This window comes from Atractosteus spatula, unplaced genomic scaffold (assembly GCF_055471065.1).
Source record: "Atractosteus spatula isolate fAtrSpa1 unplaced genomic scaffold, fAtrSpa1.hap1 Scaffold_45, whole genome shotgun sequence".
Taxonomy (NCBI): domain Eukaryota; kingdom Metazoa; phylum Chordata; class Actinopteri; order Semionotiformes; family Lepisosteidae; genus Atractosteus; species Atractosteus spatula.
In genome coordinates this window covers 48186-69047 of record NW_028296874.1, presented here as the reverse complement: position 1 = coordinate 69047, position 20862 = coordinate 48186, and the positions used below count along the sequence as shown (strand labels likewise).

The window sequence follows — 20862 nt, the reverse complement described above, 5'->3', positions numbered from 1 at the left end:
AACAAGATTACTTGTTTAATCTTTTTGCATGACATGTACATGTATTATTGGATGTACCCCTGACTATACTCTGTGTTATATGTAGTCTTGTTTTAATGGCATGTATTGTTTTTTTTTTTAATTTTTATTTATGCTTAACAAAAGAACAAACATTACAATACAAACAAGAGTACATATAACAATTCCAAACAAAAATATCGTCAGGGTACATACTACTACATCAATTCAAGTTATGAGAAAAGATTAAACAAATTAAATAAAAATAATGTCCGCACCGCTTTCATATTTTTGCATTTCGAAATAGTCTGCAAATACCCCTTTACATCCATTTTAAAATACTCAAACACAGGGTACTTCCCAGACCACTTCATTTTATGAATGTGATAACGAGCCAATATAATAATTAAATTTATTACAAAAGAAATTTTTATATTGTTTTCACTGGGGCTGAAACTTAACATAATATCTTTTTCAACAAAACAAATATCAATATTCGTCTCTTCTTTTATATAATTCTGCAACTTAGTCCAGAACATTTTTACCCTGGGACATAACCAAAACAAATGCTGAATAGTTTCAGGGCTATTGTCACAAAAAACACATTTGTCATCTATATTAATTTTAAATCGTTGGGTAACAAGAGTTTTAACTGGGTAAATTCGATGAATTATTTTGTATGAAACCTCCTTAATTTTATTGGTTATACAATATTTATTGGGCATCATCCAAATCTTTCTCCAATCAATGCGCTTTCCAAATGCGGAATTCCAATATATTGTAGTCGCAAGTAAATTATCATTTTTTAACAAGGATCTCAAAAATTGGTTATTACTTCCACAACTCACAATATCCTTTCCTTGTAGTTTAATATGAGCTGTAAATTCTTCCAATGTTTCTAAAGTACTACTATTACAACTCCTTAAAAGAGTTAATATTTCCCGAGGAATCGCATTAATTACAGCAAAATACTGATCCAAAGTAATAGAAATATTGTATCTATTAACAAACTTGGTGTAACTATATATTTCACTATCAGCCTTGATTAATTGTTTAATCCAAATTATATCATTCTTGACCCAGTTTTCAAAAAATAAGGTTTTATTTCTAATTCTTATATATTTGTTGTTCCAGATAGTAAATCTATGTGGGGAAAAGTTATGTTTATACATAAGTGACCACGTCAGAAGTACTTGTTTATGAAAACTGGCAAGTTTCAAGGGGATTTTTCCAATGTCAAAGTTACATTTTAGTAAAAACTCTAGACCCCCTACTTCTTGAAATATCATATTGGGGATTATATGCCATACATTTTGCTTATTTTTTAAATAGTTTTGTATCCATTTAATCTTAAAAATAGCATTAGATGTCCTAAAGTCTAAAGTATTTAAGCCCCCTTCTGCCTGTGGACGACAAATAATTTCTCTTTTGAGATAATGGGGTTTATTCCTGCATGTATTGTTGTTATAATTAAAAAGAAAAAAGACGCGAATCGATTACGTCAAAAGGAAGTCGCCCACAGTGCTTGTGGGAAATGTAGTCTCTCTAGTGCTCTATAGAGCACTACAGAACACATGCGCTGCCCACGCGTTCCGCAGATTTGATTGAGCATCAGAATTAATTATACAATTTCAGCGTATTTATCGTGTCGCGGATTTCTATGTCTGTCTTACAAGACGGACTCGGCAGGAGCTGTTTCTTGCTCTCCGGAGTGAAGCTGCTCTGGGAAGAGACGAGCAAATCTTCAGACTCTTTGTAAATGAGACATCCTGACAGCTGCGCCGACCTGCTCTTTATTGACCTGTTGAACCTGTCTGTGTAAAGAGCAGGAGTATTGTGTACCTCTGATTATGTTATGTGTACTCTAGTGTGTATTTTTCTTTCTGTTTTCTGTCCTGTTTATTTCACAAGACGGACCCGGGCAGCAGCCTGTGTCTGCAGCGCTCATCCCGCCTGCATGTTTGCAAACTTTTCTCCTGTGTTTATTTTACTTTGTTAAATAAAACGTGGTTGCCGGGGAAACGGTGCTGCAGACGTTGTTGGGATCTGACCTCCAGGAGGTAAACAGCCAGCTTTTTTAATCTAATCAGCGAGCAAAGCAGAAACGTTAGTCTAAAAAGCGCTGGCTGGAGTATTTTGTGGAAGAAACGGTGAGTCGCAGGCTGTGGGACAGGACTATCAGGGACACATCAGCGCTGGACACCAGACTCACACCGCTGGGCTCACTGCACCATGAGCGAGTCCGTCGGCGCCTCCTCCTGCTGGGGTGTGTTACTGCAGGAGTGAGGAGTCTCCGGTCTCCGGTCGCGTCATGATCTGCAAGTGGAGTGAAAAGGTGAGAGACGGCGGCACAGTGGGTTCCAGCGCTGGGACCCTGGATTTAGTTCCTGGGGTGCTGTGTGTGCGGAGCTTGCATGCTCTGCCCCTGTTCTCATGGGTCTGGTTTCCTGGGGTGCTGTGTGTGTGGAGTTTGCATGCTCTGCCCCTGTTCTCGTGGGTCTGGTTTCCTGGGGTGCTGTGTGTGTGGAGTTTGCATGCTCTGCTTATGTTCTCGTGGGTGCAGTTTCCTTGGGTGCCGTGTGTGTGGAGTTTGCGTGCTCTGCTTATGTTCTCGCGGGTCCAGTTTTCTGGGGTGCCGTGTGTGTGGAGTTTGCGTGCTCTGCTTATGTTCTCGTGGGTCCAGTTTTCTGGGGTGCCGTGTGTGTGGAGTTTGCGTGCTCTGCTTATTTTCTCGTGGGTCCGGTTTTCTGGGGTGCTGTGTGTGTGGAGTTTGCATGCTCTGCTTATGTTCTCGTGGGTCTAGTTTTCTGGGGTGCTGTCTGTGTGGAGTTTGCATGCTCTGCTAATGTTCTCGTGGGTCAAGTTCCTGGGGTGCTGTGTGTGTGGAGTTTGCATGCTCTGCTTATATTCTCATGGGTCTAGTTCCTGGGGTGCTGTGTGTGTGGAGTTTGCATGCTCTGCTTATGTTCTCGTGGGTCTAGTTTTCTGGGGTGCTGTCTGTGTGGAGTTTGCATGCTCTGCCCCTGTCCTCGTGGGTCTGGTTTCCTGGGGTGCTGTGTGTGTGGAGTTTGCATGCTCTGCTTATGTTCTCGTGGGTCCGGTTTCCCTGGGTGCTGTGTGTGTGGAGTTTGCATGCTCTGCTTATATTCTCGTGGGTGCAGTTTCCTTGGGTGCTGTGTGTGGAGTTTGCATGCTCTGCTTACCTCCTTCCTCTACAGATTTTTTTATTATTCTGGTGGGATCATCTGCAGACTTGATTCCTTTCACAGAGTCAGCAGTAGATACACAGTTGTTAGCATAGGAGGAGTACAGAAGAGGTGACAGCAGTCCTGGGGACCCTGGTATCTCTTCCACTGAGGACCGTCTGGCACAACCAGAGGTGTGAAATTGAAATTTTTTGGAAGGAATGGGAAGCTAAAGGCAGAGTCACAATCTCTGATACATCTAATCAAAACAGTAAGTTCTTTAAAACAACTAAAAAATTGTCATATATATAAACGAATTTGCAAGTCAAGGTGTACCACTAAAACCCCTGATCGTATCGCAGTCGAGGAGAAAGCCAGGGCCCAGGCGCTGTGAGGCTGCAATGCCAACCAGTCCGTCACTCCAGGTGTCGCTACACACGAGTAAAAACCTTTCCTGTTCATCACCTGTCAGGTTTCAAGTCATCGGAGAAGGACGGGCATCTTCAGGCTGGTCTTCAGCTGAGGCTCTGAGGAGCTCCTGACAGACACGAGTGGAGCTTCGCTTTCAGCACCACTGTGGTCAGTAAAGGTTTAATATTCTTAAACACCGAGAGCTGGAGTTTCTCTGAACGTGATCTGCATCACAGCGGCTATGTTTCATTCACACCGGAACTCACAACACACACAAACAGTGCAAGTTAACGTGACCTTAAAAATACGCATCGTATGACATAATATATTTGTGAAGCAACCCGAAGGCGCTGATTTCACAGGCGTCTCCCTGATGTGCTGTAGAGTGGGACTGCTGGACGATGGACGGACGAGTCGCCCCTTCCTGCAGATGCAGTACTTTGACACCAGAGGGGTGAAAACATTTGTAGAAAATTCATTTTCAGATACGTTGTGTTTTCTTGAGAGAGGGAGTCTTCATTATCCCCAAGGTGGGCATGTGTTTCATGGCAGTAGGCAGTATATAGAAAAGCACACAAACTAACAACACACAGGCACGTGCCCAAGAGTCATCTGTTGAGATCACACACTGTATTATTATTACTGAGATACAGGCTCACTGTCTGTTCCTCAGGCAGGTGTGGGATACATTTGGGTCTTCATCACACAGTTGCTATTGCCTGATTGTGGTCTCTGAACCTGTACTTGTCAGAGTCTGTATCTCTCTGCTGGTTCTTAGCCTGGACAAATATCCAGCTAGATAAGATAAGATTTCATTGTCCCCTGAGGGAAATTTTGTGTGGACACCCAGCACTCCTGTCCATTTAAATAGAATGCAAACAAAAAAAAAGAAGAAAAGAAAAACATTGCACATCGCTCTATTGCACCTGTACAATATAACACATAGCAACATGTAACTTTTATAACACATCACGAAACATATCGCACTCAAGTGGGTTGTAAGAGTCAAAATTGTGTTTATCCTTGACATTTGCATTGGCAGCTTTAATGGATAGTGGAACACAGGTATGTTTGTATCTGTTTGACTTATATTTGGGAACCTAAAAACGTTTGACAGAAGGAAGAGGTTGGTATTCAGAGCTGAGGATGTGGGAGGGATCTGATATATTTCTTCCTGCCTGTTTGATGAGGGAGTTTTCAAAGATTGTCTGCAAGGAGAGATGCCGTTTCACTCCCATGAACTTCAAAGCTGTCTGGAAGAGGCGGTTATTTGTGATTTTAAATGAACTGATAGTTCAGTACAGATACACTGTAATACCATATCTGATCATGCTCTCGATTACAGCACGGTAGAAGAGTAGCATTACTTCTTGTCCAACCCCAAGCACTCTTAGTCTTCGCAGGAAATGTAAACTCTGCAGCAGACCAGACACTCTCAACACGAGTAGTCCAGCAACAGGTTACTGCCTATGTGTACACCTAAGTACTTATATGAATCAACCTGAGTGACAAATTCATTGTGGATTACTACATGCGTGTGATCACCAACTGCTCTGGGATCAAAAGCTATTTCGTTTGTTTTTTTAACATTGAGAATTAGGCTATTGTTGTCACACCATTGCACAAACCTTTAGACTTCTGACATGTATACAGATAAGCTGCTACCTCTATGCATTAACTGGCGATGCTGTTCAGAACAACTATCATCTGAGAATTTGAAAATGAAGTTGCTTTGACTACTGCTTGTACAATCATTTGTATAAAGTGTGAACAGAACTGGAGAGCTCACACAGCCCTGAGGGGCACCTGTGCTCATAGATCGTGACGCGGAAAGAGTTTTGTTGAGCCTGACATACTGTGTACGATTTGTTAAAAATGAATGGTACCATCTCATAATGTTATGGTTAACAGAGTTAGTATGTGTTGTGTGTATTGTCTGTTTAGGATTCTGTAGCATTCCAGTTGGGAGGATGTTTTTTCAGAACTCTGTGCATGGAGTATCTACGGGCTGTTTGTCTCATTTAGTGTCATCTTGCTCAGTGAAGGGATCCCACACTTCCCTGCTGCATAGGGCAAATGGTTCGATTGCACTTTTTAATATTCAGAGCCAGTTGTATTTGGGGGACTGATGTTGTAGAGCCTCCTTTTACTGGCTTGGAAAGCCTTGTGTGCCTGCTCCTTCAGTGACTTCACTGCCAGGAAAACTCCCAGATGAACTGATTGTCATTCAGAGGTATGTGTAGTAGGTTGGGTTCCTAAGTGTTGTTGTTCAGTGTGAAGTTGTAACTGTTTTCCGGAGATCTGGATCTCTTCTGGAAAAGCATGACTCTGGTCTCATGCAGAAGGGCTGTCAGTGCCCAGGTCTGACAGTCCTACTCCAGCAGTTCCAGGCTCTGCTGTTCTTGGTCTAGATGGGCTGGCAGTGCCCAGGTATGACAGTCCTGCTCCAGTAGTGCCAGGCGTTACTGTTCTGGGTCCAGATGGGCCATCAGAGCCCAGGTGTGAATGTGTTGGAATGTGTGGGGGTTTGGTAGGAAGCCGGTCTGACTCGAATGCAGGACATTGTGCTCAGTAAGGAGGGCCGGTAATCAGATATTCAAGATACGACAGAGTTCCTTCCCCAGGTTACTGTTCACACTGAAGCCCTGGTACCTTACAGACGGGCGTGATCAGTCCTTGATTCCAGGCCTCAGGGAAACAGCCAGCCGTCAGGACGAGGTTGAGGAGTTTGAGCAGGCTTTGCTCCAGGTCTGAGCTGCAGTTGGGTCAAGCATTAATACAGCATCGCAAGACTTCTTTCAGTCATTTTCCACCCTTCCATCTCAGTGAATCACGTATGTTAAACTTCTATCTCGTGTTTTTGAACAGAAATGGGCAAGCCTATATTACAAATACTTACCACCAGACAATTTAAAGTTTTCTCACAAATAATTCATGGTGAAACTTTATATTTTCACAAAATAGGTTTTTTTTCAAATCCACAGTGCGTGGGCTTCATTTTCCTGTCCAGTATAGCGCTATATAAGGGTAAGCAATTTTTAATTCATTAGAAGCAGTAGGACGAGTGAAGTGCGCTTCTGATGGCCGATCATTGGAATTAAAAAGGAAAAATTGTCTTAGAAATTATGATTTTTACAATAATGTGCCAATGGCGCCACTTGGTGGTCATGAAGCAAAATTTCACCTACAGTTTTTTTAATTTTAAATACCGTTAAGAATATACGTATTAATAGTTTTTTTGTTTTTATTAAAAAAAGCATTATCAACAACAAATAATACATTGCAAACAAGGGTAAAGTATTAAAGTAATGTAATACAAAATAAATAAAATAAACTTCAAAGACGCGAGTTGATGACGTCAGAAGGATGTCGCCCACATGGCGTATGGGTAATGTAGTCAGTCTCTGTAGTTCTCCTGGCTGCACTGCCCACTTGTTTCGCTGATTCGATTGAAGGGGAAAACTCGTTCTTGTTTGATTATCCGTGTGACATGTCGCCCAATATAACAGGTAGCTCATGCACTGAAATTATGCGCTTCCAAATGGAAGAGACTCGCATTTGAATAATTCAAAATACACACGAGGGAACGTCTCCAAACCATGTCTAAATATCACAACATGAAAGCTGTGCGTACCTTCTCTTTATTTGCCTGTATAATGTAATCCGGTGATCTGTAATGTACTCTTGCGTGCATCATGAAGCATTTGTATTATTGCACGATAAAGAAAGAAGAAAACACAATGAGGTCGAATTGATCAGCAGCGTGAGCCGATTCGCCGGTAAACACACTCTCCAGCGGTGTCTGGAGTTCACTAATAACTCTCTGCCCTGAAGGACAGGTTTCCAGGAGCTGCAGTGCTTGACGAGCAGAGAGCGGAACCACACCGAGCTCAGCGACAGACCGGTACTTGTATTTGTATTGTATTCTTTGTTCTAGTTAATGCTTACTTTAAAAAATGTAAAAAAACCAATTCAAAAGTGACGCGTTGTTCTGACTTCCGGCTGCTTCCGCGTAGATCCGGCGTCCCACAGAGGAAAACCCAGACTGGATCAGCCTTCCACTGGATCTGGACCGTCGGCAAAGGAAAACCTGGACTGGATCAGCCTTCCAGTGGATCTGGACTGTCAGCAGAGGAAAACCTGGACTGGATCGGCCTTCCACTGGATCTGGACTGTCAGCAGCTTTTGGCCAATCAGTGCGGACTACCGGATGCCCCCGCGGAGACTCCGCCCTCGACGCGGCACTTGGCCAGTCACACAGCTTCAGTCCCGGGATTGTCCGCATCCCGGCGGGCGGTGACACTTCTGAAGAAATGTCCACTGGGCGGCGACAGAGATACACGAGTCTATGGAGGTGAGTCTCACAGCGCTGTGGCTGACTCTTGACGTGCGGAGATTGAAAATCAGCGTAGATGATAACTGTGACCTTTCTGAAAGCAGCCCTGAAACCTAACAACATTTATTTTGGTCATGTTGTGGTTTAGAAACATTCTGGACTGTTTTAAAAACTTATATAAAGAAAGAGATTAATATTGATATGACTTTTAAATAAATGAATTTATGTTACATTTGAATCCCATTGAAAGTAAGATGAAAATATCGTTTGTATATTTTTTGTAGTTTTAAAAGTATTATACTTGCATGATATAATAATTAACGGAGTGGTGTGGGAAGAAACCCATGTTTGAACAGTTTAAAACAGATGTCAAGACGTACCGTACTGTGTCTAGTTGTAAGAACGTTGAAGCATGGATGGACCTTATCTGCATTTACCTTGTGGATTTACCTTGTTTAATCTTTTTTTTTCATAAAATGTACATGTATTATTGCATGTATCCCTGACAATACGCTTAATATGTTATATGTATTCTTGTTTTATTGCATTTTTTGAGACCTTTCCAGACAGATAAACAGTCTTTGTGGGTCCAAAATAAATGTAGTTTATTTTTTTTTAAGTTTGTCCTTTAGGGCTCTTTGGCATTCGTGGCTGTTTGGAGCCCATCTGTATGCCTGGTTCAGGTCATGCAGCTGGCTGGACTGTGTCAATGTGTCCCTGTGCTGCTGTGCTCTCTTGATCTGAGTGTGGCCTGACAGTGAAGGCACTCTTACAGTACAGTTCACCACACTGATGCCCCGAGCTGAGATGACAGTGAACTTACTTGCAGTAGTTTTGTTTGCACCAGGTGGCAAAATCTTCTCTTGCTGGCCCATGACCCCACACATCTGCCTGCAAAAAACTAATAACAGAGCTGTCTGCAATTCTGTGTCGTACTCGACTGGTAATAACCTACAAATTGTATGCTGAACAAAGAGAAAGACAATACAGATCCTCGAGAAGCACTTGTGCAAGAATACAGCTTGTGAGACAGAGTATTGTTGACTCTTAGCCCCTGAGTTCTGTCTGGAAGGAATTCAGCAACCCAACTGACAAGATTAAGATTAGCACCAAAATTAGACAGTAGTGTGGTTGCCGGTACATATGGTGTCAATATTATAATTTATTTTATCTATGCATGAAAATAAAATGCAACCGTGAATTGTGATGAGTAAGAATGAAGGGATTGAATTCCTCTTTAGTGTCCTGAAGGCGATTTGTTGTTTTGCATATCAAAAGCTCAAACATGAAACATTCATGACAATAATAAAACGCAACCACAGTACAGTACCATAATACATATCATAAGATAAGAAAGAAATGAGACAATTAGCTTGTAATGAGTTTATAACAGTAATTAGATTCGTACAAGCACTCTTTTCATTGTCCAACAACTGAAAGCTTTTAGGTATAAAGGAAGGGTCCTCTAATATTTGATGTGTGAGATTGTCGCTCTAGTGGACATCTTAGTAAGTCTGAGGATTTGTGTTAATATGACAATATTACAACTACTAATAATACAGCATTGCAAGACTTCTTACAGTCATTTTCCACCCCTCCACCTCGTGAATCACGTATGTTAAACTTCCATCTCGTGTTTTAGAACAGAAATGGGCAATCCTATATTACAAATACTTACCACCAGACAATGTAACGTTTTCTCATTAATAATCCATTATGGAACTTTATATTTTCACAAAATAGTTTTTCAAATCCACAGTGCACAGGCTTCAATTTTCCTGTACAGAATAGCGCTTTATAAGGGTAAGCAATTTTTAATTCAACAGAAGCAGTAGGACGAGTAAAGTGCGCCCTCTGTTGGCCGATCAGTGCAATTAAATGGAAAAAGAAATTCTGAATTTTACATTGTTGGGTCAATGGCGCCACTTGGTGGCCATTAAGCAAAATTTCACCTTTTAAAGTTTTTAAATGTAAAATTCCGTGAACAGAATATTCATAATAGTTTTTATTTTTTTAATTTATTAATTAATAGTTTATTAAAAAATATTTAAGCCTTTAAAACAACAAAGAATACAATACAAACAAGAGTACATTTCATGACAAAAGCATCGTCAGGGGTACATATTACAAAATAAATACAAATTTTGAAAAAAGATTAAACAAATTAAATCAAGATTGTCTACACCAGTTTCATATTTTTACAATTTGAAATAATCTGCAGATTCTCTTTTACATCCATTTTAAAGTGCTCAAATATAGGATTCTTCCCAGACCATTTCATTTTGTGTACATGACAACATGCCCTTCTAATAAAGTTAATTACAAAGGATATTTTTGTATCATTTTCGAAGGGGCTGGAATTGAACATGACATCTATTTCTTCAGAACAAATATCAATATTGGTCCCTTTTTTAATATAAGTTTGAAACTCAGTCCAGACAGGTTTTACCATGGGACATAACCAAAATACATGTTGAATAATTTCAGGGCTTCTGTCACAAAACATTTATCATCTATATTAATTTAGAAAACTCTTTCATGTTTAAATGCAGTGGTCACCTCTTAGGATCCCAAGAGCTTTTGATCTCTTTAACTAGTTTCCAGGAAAAAAAAAATCAAGAAAAGATCATTTTGAATTTGTTCAAAAAGTGGAAAAATATAAGGAAGAAGGAATATGAGATAAATAAAACTTTGACAAGCCAATGAACTGCTTTCCTTTGAAAATATCCATCCATTGTCCAACGGCTATATCCACTCAGTGATTCGTTGTCTCGTGTGGCTGGTATAAGAGACGTACTGAAATCAATTGCCAAAAGGATTTGTAAGTCGGTGAAGAAACAGTGCCAATTATTTTTCAAGTATGTACATTTCTGAAGTACTAAAGCCATAAAGTTTTTCTTTGGTAATGCTTTTTCACATAGTTATTTGTATGTAAATGAGAAAAGATAAGACAATCCCTGTGCATGAGTGAGGCTTTTAAAAATAAAATGCTATTGCAATGTCAGTTACATTATTAGGTGATGCTTCCAATGAATGTTCACTAGGTGGAGACACTTTTACACCAGTCTAATGAGGCTCAATCATTTTATGCTGATATAGCGTCTTTCAGGCATGCTCAAGGCACTTTATAACAATGTTCTGTAGGCAAAAAAGAGAAAGAAACAGGCATAATTGACTAACTAAAATAAATAGTTTAAGAACGGTAAAGTATTTAGCTTTAGGCCCCTAGCTTATGGATCAGCCTCCGTCTCCGTATTCGGGATGCCGAGTCAATCTCAGTATTCAGATCTAGACTGAAGACCTATTACTTCAGCCTAGCCTACTCACACCTTACATCATAGCCTGCTACAACCGTGGCTGCTGGTGCTGCTGTACATGCCATTGTGTCTCTCTGTGTTGGCCATCCAGGTGGATACATCTGTTCTGACCAAACTATCCTATTCTCCTCCCCACATGTCTGGATGGCACCCAGATGTTGGATGCTGCATCACTGCTATCGAACCAGGAGGGACATTGTGGATATAGCTATCGTTTAGGAGGAATTTACTGGTTTACAGAGATCCGCATGGAGTACTAACACACAGAAGACATGATGGATTAATACCTTCATTAATTGATGTCCTTTTTTTAAATTATATAATGGTAGCATGCCCAAAGGGGTTGGGCAACCAGTTGACCTTGGACCCCTTGAGTTTTTTTTTCTCCTTACCAAAGAGTTTTTGGTTTCTCTCCTCCATTGTCTTCTGTTCTGTAATCACACAATGTCTAGTTACTTGCATTGTTAAGCACCTTGGGGCAACCTTGTTGTGAAAAGCACTATATAAAAATAAATTGAATTGAACTGAAGGCCACTGGAAGCAGGTTGAGCCAAATGAAAACCATACCCCCTGTTGTTAAAGGGGGTCAGGAAAAGTATTCCCCTGATGTGAGGGGCTGCTGCTGAAAAGTCTCGATGGCGTGAAGTAATCCAGAGGGCTGTGTGAAAGAGCCCTTTCATTTCCTGCCACTGATCCAGCTGTATTTTCATGGCTTTGCTCTAAAACTACACTTACTGCCCAGGGTTCTTAGTACAGTCTCACCCCAGTCACTTTGAGCAGAAGTGAAGCCTCCGACTCCTCAAACTTCAGACAATCACTTGAATTTTGATCACTTTCTGCATAGTCCAACTCTGGCAATTATAATTGGGACCTTATTAACAATATTAATGTCTTTAGCCAGTCCTAGTGCTCATTAAGAGATTTGTTTTATGGTTGAGTAGGCAGTGAGGATCATGATAGCTCACTCAATACTCTTCTTCCACTGTTCATTCTGGTTTACTTGTGAGTCTGTTGGTTGAGACCTGCTAATTTTATTGGATGGGTTACATTGACGTAAGAATGAAATGTGCCTGCACTAGAAGAGCCCTGGGGTCCTAGAGGATGAAGGCTGCCTCCCGAAGTAGATTGGAAACTCAGGCAAGAGAACCAGCAGAAAAGAGGCCAGAGCTCCAGGGCAAAGGCCAGGAACCCTGGTGCAGACTGGAGTGCAGGTTTGGAACTGGGAGCTGTAGTGCAGAGGGAAGGGCTGGAGAAAGAGCAAACTGGAACAGGAAATTCAGTATAGAGTGATGTTGCCAATTTGAAATTGATCCCAAGCTTGAATACATCCACTTTTGTGTATTTTGTTTGCTTTTTACATTAGTTATCGCTCATTGTATTTTTAATTAATCTTTAATGCAAAAGCACTCTTTAAATTGCGTTTAAAAATTCACAATATGTATAATATACATTACTTCTCTCTAAAAAAAAAGGTAACCTACTGTATTTACATCTAACATTTTGAAATTTAATGGTGCAAAATCTTAAGTTATCAGAAAACAACTTTAACTTGATAGGTTAGTCTAGTTATGAACGTTCTGAGCAAAACCATTTCCCCCGTATTCATCCTGGGTCTCAATTCCTCCTTACTAACGTCGGCCTGCAGTGAGGTGCACGTGAAGTTGCTACATATCCAGAAGACGATATTGATCTTGGCCACCTTGTGGATTTTGTAAAGAGCAGTGAGATTCTGGGAAGGCCAGACTGGAAAGGCATCATTTCTAAAGCAGTCAGTTAACTGTATCAACAAAACAAATATTTAACCAACGATAGTTACAGTTTTAAATGACTGGTGGCTTGTAGCATGCATAGGCAGACAGTTAAACTCCAGATTATATCCTGGGAAGACATGGGTGTGAACTTCTACTTGTGACACTTTATATCTCATCTGGCACTGCCACCACATGCTGGTTGTAGTTGCCAGTAGCAGGTATGTATTACTAGTACCACAGCAGTTAAAAATGCATGTTTTAAACTAGTAAGTGCTTGAGGAGGAAGCTGTCCACATTTTTTGGTTGTAAAGGAACAAGAAAGGGTTAATTGCAAAGTGAACAATAGATTGGTTTCCTCCGGTGAGCCTTAAAACTGGACGATAATTTTAATATTGCCTATAGAGCACTATTCCAGTAGGAAAGTGTCCAGCATTCAACTCCACTTCCCCCCCCAGTGTAATTGCAGTACTGTGCCCATGGATGAACACTTGCATTGTTACATGTTGCACCCAAGTGAAGATGGTAAGATTTATAACAAGAGTAACAGATTAAAAACTACACCAATGATGAATCAATCACTTAAAATGCCATTATAGTTCAAAACTTGGCACAAACTAGTATGTGTTGTAAACAGTATTACAGTTATAACCTGTGCAGTTAAATCTGTGATTCAGGGAAACTAGTAAATTTACTCACCTTTTCCACGCTCTACACAAGAAGCATTTTGTGCAAGTGTTACTAAAGAACAGTGTGCACCAGGAAGAAAGCTCTGCATCACATTTTGCAGAAATGACAGGTAGAAGCACTGAAGATGAACCACCTCCCAGGGTTTGATGCTGTACATGAGGTTAGGAAAATGGATACCATCAATAGGCCATTTGAAGTTTAGTCATCAAAGCCATAGCCTATCCTTCTCAAGGGTAGAGGTACACCTATATCTGTATTTTATGGTTGTTTACACAATTACAAATCAGTTATTTTGGTTATATAGCTTTTGAGCAGTAAGTAGTTCATCACATAAGCATATTACCCAGCCCTTTATTGAAAGAGCCCAGGGTGTCTGCACTGTTCAAGACTCCCACAATGGCAGGAGTACAGCACCTCCTGTTCTCAGGAGCACGCTTCACCGGGGCCCAGGGGTCCTGCTTCCCAAGTCCAGGTTCATTGCAGCTGGGAAATGAAGGACGAGGGTTTTAAACAGCTCTGGTTAACACTGCTCACGAGGTGCCAGTTCTTTAAAAACATGGAAAACCTGAAGAGTAAGTTTATCAGGTCAAGACTGGGTATCTATGCTCTAGAGCAGCAGTTCCCAGTCTTGGTGACCTGCACACCTCTGAGACTTTATTTCACTTGGAAAATATAACTTGTGTACGAGCAGGGAACAAACTTCAGATTAATCTGAAGTCAATGAAGGGTTTGATTGTGTAACTAAGGGCTGAGCTGAAACAAGGTCACCAGGAACAGGATTGGGAACCACTTCTCTAGAGTTAAGAGCCACTGGAATTGTTTCCCAAGATTCAGAAAAAGTTATGGAAAACCCTCACTTTGGTAGGCAGGTGGAAAGTGTTGTAGCTTAACTTCCACATTCCACACAAAGGAAAATGGACACTGCTACAGTGTACCTACCCAGCTCACAGTATCCTGACCTTTCCAACAGGAACAGGCACTCCAGTCAGTTTACTACAACCAGCCGAGTGAACTAATCTGAGAGTCCCCACTCATAACGTCAACTAGAGAATTACAGCAGAAACAAGTAAGAAGGCTTCACAGCTGAAATGTGTTTTCTTTCTTCTCTTTTCAGCATGGAATATGCTTATTACTTGTTCCTTTGCAGACTACGCATACTGATGTAGGTACCCACCTAAAATATCAATTAGTCCACCAGAAATGGCTTCATGCAGCTCAGCTGCTTTATACCAGTTATATTTTACCTATGAAATATCTTTGTTATCCTATTATGGGAATGCAAACTAAATGGTCATAATCAAGGGTTTGATAAAACAACCCTTGTAAAAACTCATTTAAATCAATATTTAGCAACAATACAAACACTTGCTGCTCCAGTCCAGGAGTGGTTATCGATCCCCTTTAACCCCAGAGAGTAAAAAGCCAAGTGGTTCAGCCCTGTAAAATTATAGCAAACCTCAAGAACATATTCTACCCCACAGAGCAGCCAGTACTCACCCCTGTTCTGAACCACTGAATGGAAACAGGAGCAAAGGGAGTCCTCTGTTTTATACCCTGAGCCGGGCTGGCACCTCCCCCGTGGAATGTAGCAAAAACAGAGAGGAGCAAAGCATCCACAGGTGACAGTCGTAGTGGCTGTGAAACAGGTTTAACGCACAGTTATAAGGTATATTCCTTAATGTCTTTTTATTGGAGCAAACATGCGAATAGGGATTTCATTGCACTTGTGTATATAACAAATAAACTGAACTGAATAAAAAAAACAGCCTTGTAAACACACACATATGTAGGAGAGATGAGTTTCTAGTCATCTGTAGATATAAATGTGACATTTAAGAGCCCACCCATTACTTATTGTACTCCCACCATGTAGGAGTGTCAGTTTTTTTGTCATTTTGTATTTTTTTTCTTGTGATTAGTGATTGTTTTGACCAAATAAAAGTTAATGACAAGGTTGCAGTTATGTTTGGTTACACAACAAACTGTGTTGTGTTTGTATATGTGATACACAGTATGGATATATATACACTTTGAACATTTGGAATTATGTAAAGGACACTTTAAGGATCTTGAATAATTTGCAGTTTGGCTTTAAGTCGCTTTTCACCATTTATGAGTGAAATTGAAGGGACAAAAAGGTGGTTTAATCACTAAGAAACTGCAACTAATTGAATAACAGGAGCAGGGTGCTATTTAACGAGTGTTCTTGGTAGTAATTTGGAAATTAATTTGGCTTTGGGATGGAGAGATCAATAGGTTAGCTGGCTAATGCTTGTTTGGTCATTGGAAGCAGGTGTCTGTTGTATTAGAAGCGGTGGTGGCCCTTTGAGGAGACGCTGGGATTGGCTCCTGGTGAATTAGCCACAGCTGTGAGGTCATCAGGAGGCTTATACAAGGCAGCCCAGGAGGCTGGAAGAGTGTTTGAGGTTTTGTGTAGTTAGACTGGTGGGTGTTAGTTTTTAGTGTCATTACTGTTTAAGGTAAATAATTTTGTTATGTTTTTTTTTAGCCAAGAGTTGTTGAGGAATTGTAAAGCTTTTCATAGATGTGTTTTTAAGAACTTTAAGAAATGTCCATGCTTGAGAGTATGGGAATAAGTTAAGGTTAGTGTGAAGTCCCTGTTTGCTTTTGATTTAAACAATTTTTAGCTTTCCCAATACTTCTACATTTTGTTTTAGTGTATGAAACTCTTGTTGGTAAACACTGTAATCTGTTCTCTAGAGCTCAAACCAGCAACAAGAAAGGCTTTATATCCTGACTTGGCAGTTTCACTGGGGCATCAGGGAAGACCCTTCTCTATTCAACATGCTGGTGCTTTTGTCTCTGCTGGACTGTAGAAAACTGTGCTGCTGCTTGTGGTCTTGGGCTTCCCTCAGTGAACAAGGTGAGCTGAAGGTAAGTAGAGAAGAGATACAGGTCAGTGTGAGGTGAGCTTTTAAGGCTGGGAGAAGTCTGCATGGCACTTGTTCTGGTCCCCTCTCTGTGGGAGTTGGGTGGTCATCACTGTTTTGCTGCCCTTGTCTCCTTCAGGTGCTGTTCTGAGAGGCAGATGGTGACAACGAGCACATTCACATGAGATGGGATGCTGGTGGAGTTTCCATTCCAGATTTTGTTGGAACAGTGTTTGGAAACTTTAGGCTTCTGTGCAAAGAACAGCTTTTTATTAGGCTGGTCAGCAGTGGTGCTGATTGTGTCTGTGAGTTAAACTACACTGCAATGATCAGAGCTCCCCGGTCCCTGGCCATCTGAATGCACAGTGTGGAGTGAGAGGCTTGGAGAATTGTTCAGAGGAAGCTCACTGGCTGGCAAAAAGGATACTGACTGTGTGACCTGTTGATGCCCACCTGTAAGTATTGAAGTCTTTTGGTTTTCACAGTGGAAAGCGAAGAGGTGCTTGAACTTTCCAGATGCCCAGGGGTCTTGAGCAGTTGCTCAAGACCCCTGGGTAGTGTCTAGGAGGATACTTCCTGGGGCAGAGTTGAGTTTCACTCTTGTATTCCATCTTTCATGTGGAGTAGGTTAAAGATTAATTTTCCATATACATGTTGCTTTTTATTTCTGGTATGTGAGCATCAGTGAAGTTATTTTACCCTTAAGAATAGGTCTTGAGTTAGTTTTGGAAGCCTTCGGATGAATTTCTATCGTGTTTGAGTGTTGGTTTAATTTGGTTTAAAGGTGTAGGTCTTCTGTTTTTCTCTTGAATTCTGGGTGCTGTACTTCTATACTGACATATATAGTACAAAACTGGAGCTGGGAGTAAAAATTCTTACTGCTTCCAAGTGCAGAGGATCGAATCGAAATCTCTACTTCAGGTTCTCTCCTGTTGGAAGGGTTGATCAGGCCTTTGCTCCCAAAGGGATAACCTATGCCAGGAATAACATGCAGATGTGGTACACTGTGGACTGGGTGTTTTCTCTTCAGTGAAGATGTGCTTGAGGAGTTATTGGTTTTTAAACCAATACAACAGCCGTGTCAGGGGACCCTGTCAGAGCTGCTCAGTGAGTTCTCTACCACCCAGGAGTAGAGATCGGGGTGACTGTGTGGGGCAGCTCTGGGCTTGACATTGCTTGATCCTCCTTCAAAGGTAGGAGTGGCTTTTCTGTTCTGACTGCCACTCGGCACACCAGCCTTGGGGTGGCTGTTTCTAGGAGCACCTGAGCCACCTGGCTGGTTGAGCCATAGCTGACTGTTCCAGGCAGGAGGGGACCCTGATTTTAAAGCCTTTGTTTAGTCTGCAGCTGCTGGGGTTCTTTGGGTTTCTAGCTTTAATGGTCAAGAGTTCCTGTAGGAGAAGTACTGGTTAATCAGGAATGGAAGTCCATTACTGAAAGTGTTGTGCGAGCACTGGGAAAGATTTGGCTAAATTATTTTGCTAATGGTACCACTGAAAAAAGGAGAATTGGCAGTATGTGAGATTTATTTCATGGGTGCACACATGTAACTAAATCTTACATTGACTGAAATTTTGAACTGAATTAAATTTAAGAATGGGGAACCCTATGCTCCAGTCTAATGTAAGGCAGACTTACTGATTTTAGCCCAGTGAGGCTGTATGTTTCCAATTTCCTGCACTAAAAGCCATGCTGTCAGAGGTTTAGTGCAGAAAGGGGAGGGATGAGTTTCCAGCTGACTGGAAGTGGTTGTGTACTGTGCCTTGTGAGAAGGGAAAGAGCAGTATGGATGTTGTCTTTTGCTAGAAGACTGTTTGTGCTCCAGTTAAGCCTGTTTAGTACTGCTTATTTTTCCCTTGGCTCCTATGTATTGACCTGTGGCCATACAGGACACTGTGGTAATAAACCATTCTGTTTGGTTCACCTTTTTAGAACAAATTTGAAGGAGTTGATTAGGGAATGTGAAGCTGTTTTACCAGTGGTTTGTTCTGTACATGTAATCTCCCTGATGGTAGAAAGCACGATGTGGCTGGAAGGGTAAAATCCATTCCCAGTGGCCCAGCAATGGGTTTCGAGTGCTGTCTGTGCTTCAATTTTTAATATTAAAACTCAAATCTTTCCCCTCTTATGGAGCTCCAGTCAAGGCTGTGTCTAAGTACTGAAGATGGTTAGTGTTTTTGATCTTGTACTGCTGTGCTGTGGAACCTAATTTGTTTTGGGGGGGGGGGACTTGATGTTCTTTATGTGAATTTACTGTAGCTGTTAGGTGTTTTGAGGCCTCTTTTTTTTGGAAAATGCATTGATGTCCACCACTATTTGATGGGTTATACAACTTTGCAAAATTTGTCAATTCTCTGTACTGTAAACTTGCTACTGCTTTTTTGTAGAAGTGCTGGTAGTGTAAATCTTTTTCCTTTGCTTTAGTAATGTTAAACTTCTGTAAATTGACCTGAAGATCTGAGTATTTATGGGGCAGGGCAAAGCTAAATTTGAATTCTAATCTCTTGCCTGGGGAAGCTTGCAAGCTGATGTCAAGGAAGTCCAGTGTTTAAGGTTAGGATCAGTGATCAGTCAGGATTGGGAGTGCAGTTGAGTCTATCTATATGGTTTGAGATGGATGCACTGAATGTGATACTGTGAGTATTTGTTAATACTGCAACAGGATCCAGAAGTTCCCTAGAGGTCTGCTGTGTCCCAGCTCTGAGAAAAGGAGGCTAATTCTGTCCTGAGAAAGGTGAGGTGATCCACCTGCTGAAACTGAGCTTCTGGATAAGGTGGGACCACTGGTCAGTAATCCTAAAGTTCTTGGACCATAACCTACATCTTCAATGCTGATCCAATTATTGCTTTTGTGGCCAAGGTAAAGGTGAGTTTGAGGGTAAGTAGAGGGGAGGTGCAAGTCGAGCTCTTTCAGTGAGGCCGGCCAGCAGTGGTGCTGATTGTGTATTAGAATGCAGTACAATGATCGGTGCTCCCCAGTCCCTGGCCATCTAAATGCACAGTGTGGAGTGACAGGCTTGGTGAATCCTGTTCAGAGGGAGCTCACTGGCTGGCTAAAAGGGTACCAGCTTTGTGACCTATTGATGTCAATCTGTGAGTACTGAAGTCCTGCAGTGGGAAAGTGAAGAGGTGCTGGAAACTGTCCTTAAACTTCCTGGATGCCCATGGATCTTGGAGCAGGTGCAAGGGTAGTGTCTAGGAGGACACTGTCCCTGGAGCAGAGGTGGGTTTCACTCCCCCCCCCTTTAATGTGACCCCTTTAATTCTTACTTGTGTAAGAACTTTTCTGAAGGATGAAAAGGCACTTCTGGAGTAGGCTAAGTGTTAAGCTCTGGGATATCTTCTGGCGGCTTGCAAAGTTTCATGAGTTAAACCTTTTCTTTTTGGCTTTCTTCTGGGTTTGTTCCCTGCTTGGTTGAAGCTGTTGTGCACTGGACTGGCTGTCATTCTGGCTCAATGACTGAGTTACTGTGTTGTATGTGATTTATTTCATGGGTGCACACATGTAAGTAAATCACATTGGATGCACTGCAGTACAACAGTGACTTGGCACACTGCAGACTCCTGGCTGGTTGCGGCTCTGAGGAGACAGCATGTCAGCCAGGTTCTCTTGATGGGTGTCGGCACAGGAACTGCTCTCTTCACAGGAGAGGAACTGCTGTGGAAAGAGCCCTGGACTGGGGGTTTTCTTTGCTCTCTACACTGTTTCTCTGTTGGTTTGTCCTGGACGGGTGCTGCACTGTGAACATTTTAGCAGTTTAGTACAAAACTGGATCTGGGATGAAGCTTCCTTACTGTTTCTAACAGGTGCAGAGATCTCGGTCTAAATCCTTCTCTCTATTTCAGGGTCTCTGCTGTCAGAAGGGATGAGCAGGCCTTGGGTCCAGAAGAAGGACCTTTCATCACCAGGAGTGCAGTACAGATGGAGCCGGTACCTGGGATCTTTCCGTGAAGATCTGCTGGAGGTGTGGGGTGCTTGTCCCAAGACTGGGAGTCCTACTGGGGGTTGAGGTGAGTTTCCATCCAGGAGGAGAGATTTAATATGTAAGGGTTTTTTTGGTTACTTTCAGGTACATTTGGGGTACAAAGGGTATATTGGTGTACTGTGGATATGTTCATGTACATTGATTAATCTGTTACATTGTATATTTGAGTCTACTTGAAACATTTGGGTTCATTTGGTGCATATGGTAAACTGGGTATTTATCATCTGTTAAATTGAATGCGTTTTAGCTTGGTTTCAAGCTGTATTATACTGCTGTGGGAGATTTAAATTTTTATTTTTCT

At 41.5% G+C, this 20862-nt stretch overlaps 1 long non-coding RNA gene across 2 annotated transcripts; it reads left to right on the top strand.

Moving 5' to 3' along the window:
• Nucleotides 1–1248: 1248 nt before the first annotated feature.
• Nucleotides 1249–11775, top strand: LOC148806856 (uncharacterized). Of its 2 annotated transcripts, none has more exons than XR_016089179.1 (4): nt 1249–3761; nt 7428–7497; nt 7610–7947; nt 11402–11775. It is a non-coding gene; the product is annotated as an uncharacterized LOC148806856 (long non-coding RNA). The 2 variants fall into 2 exon arrangements; XR_016089180.1 differs by lacking the exon at nt 11402–11775 and having other exon boundaries at nt 1249–2332; nt 3655–3761; nt 7433–7497; nt 7610–8528.
• The last annotated feature ends 9087 nt before the right edge of the window (nt 11776–20862 follow it).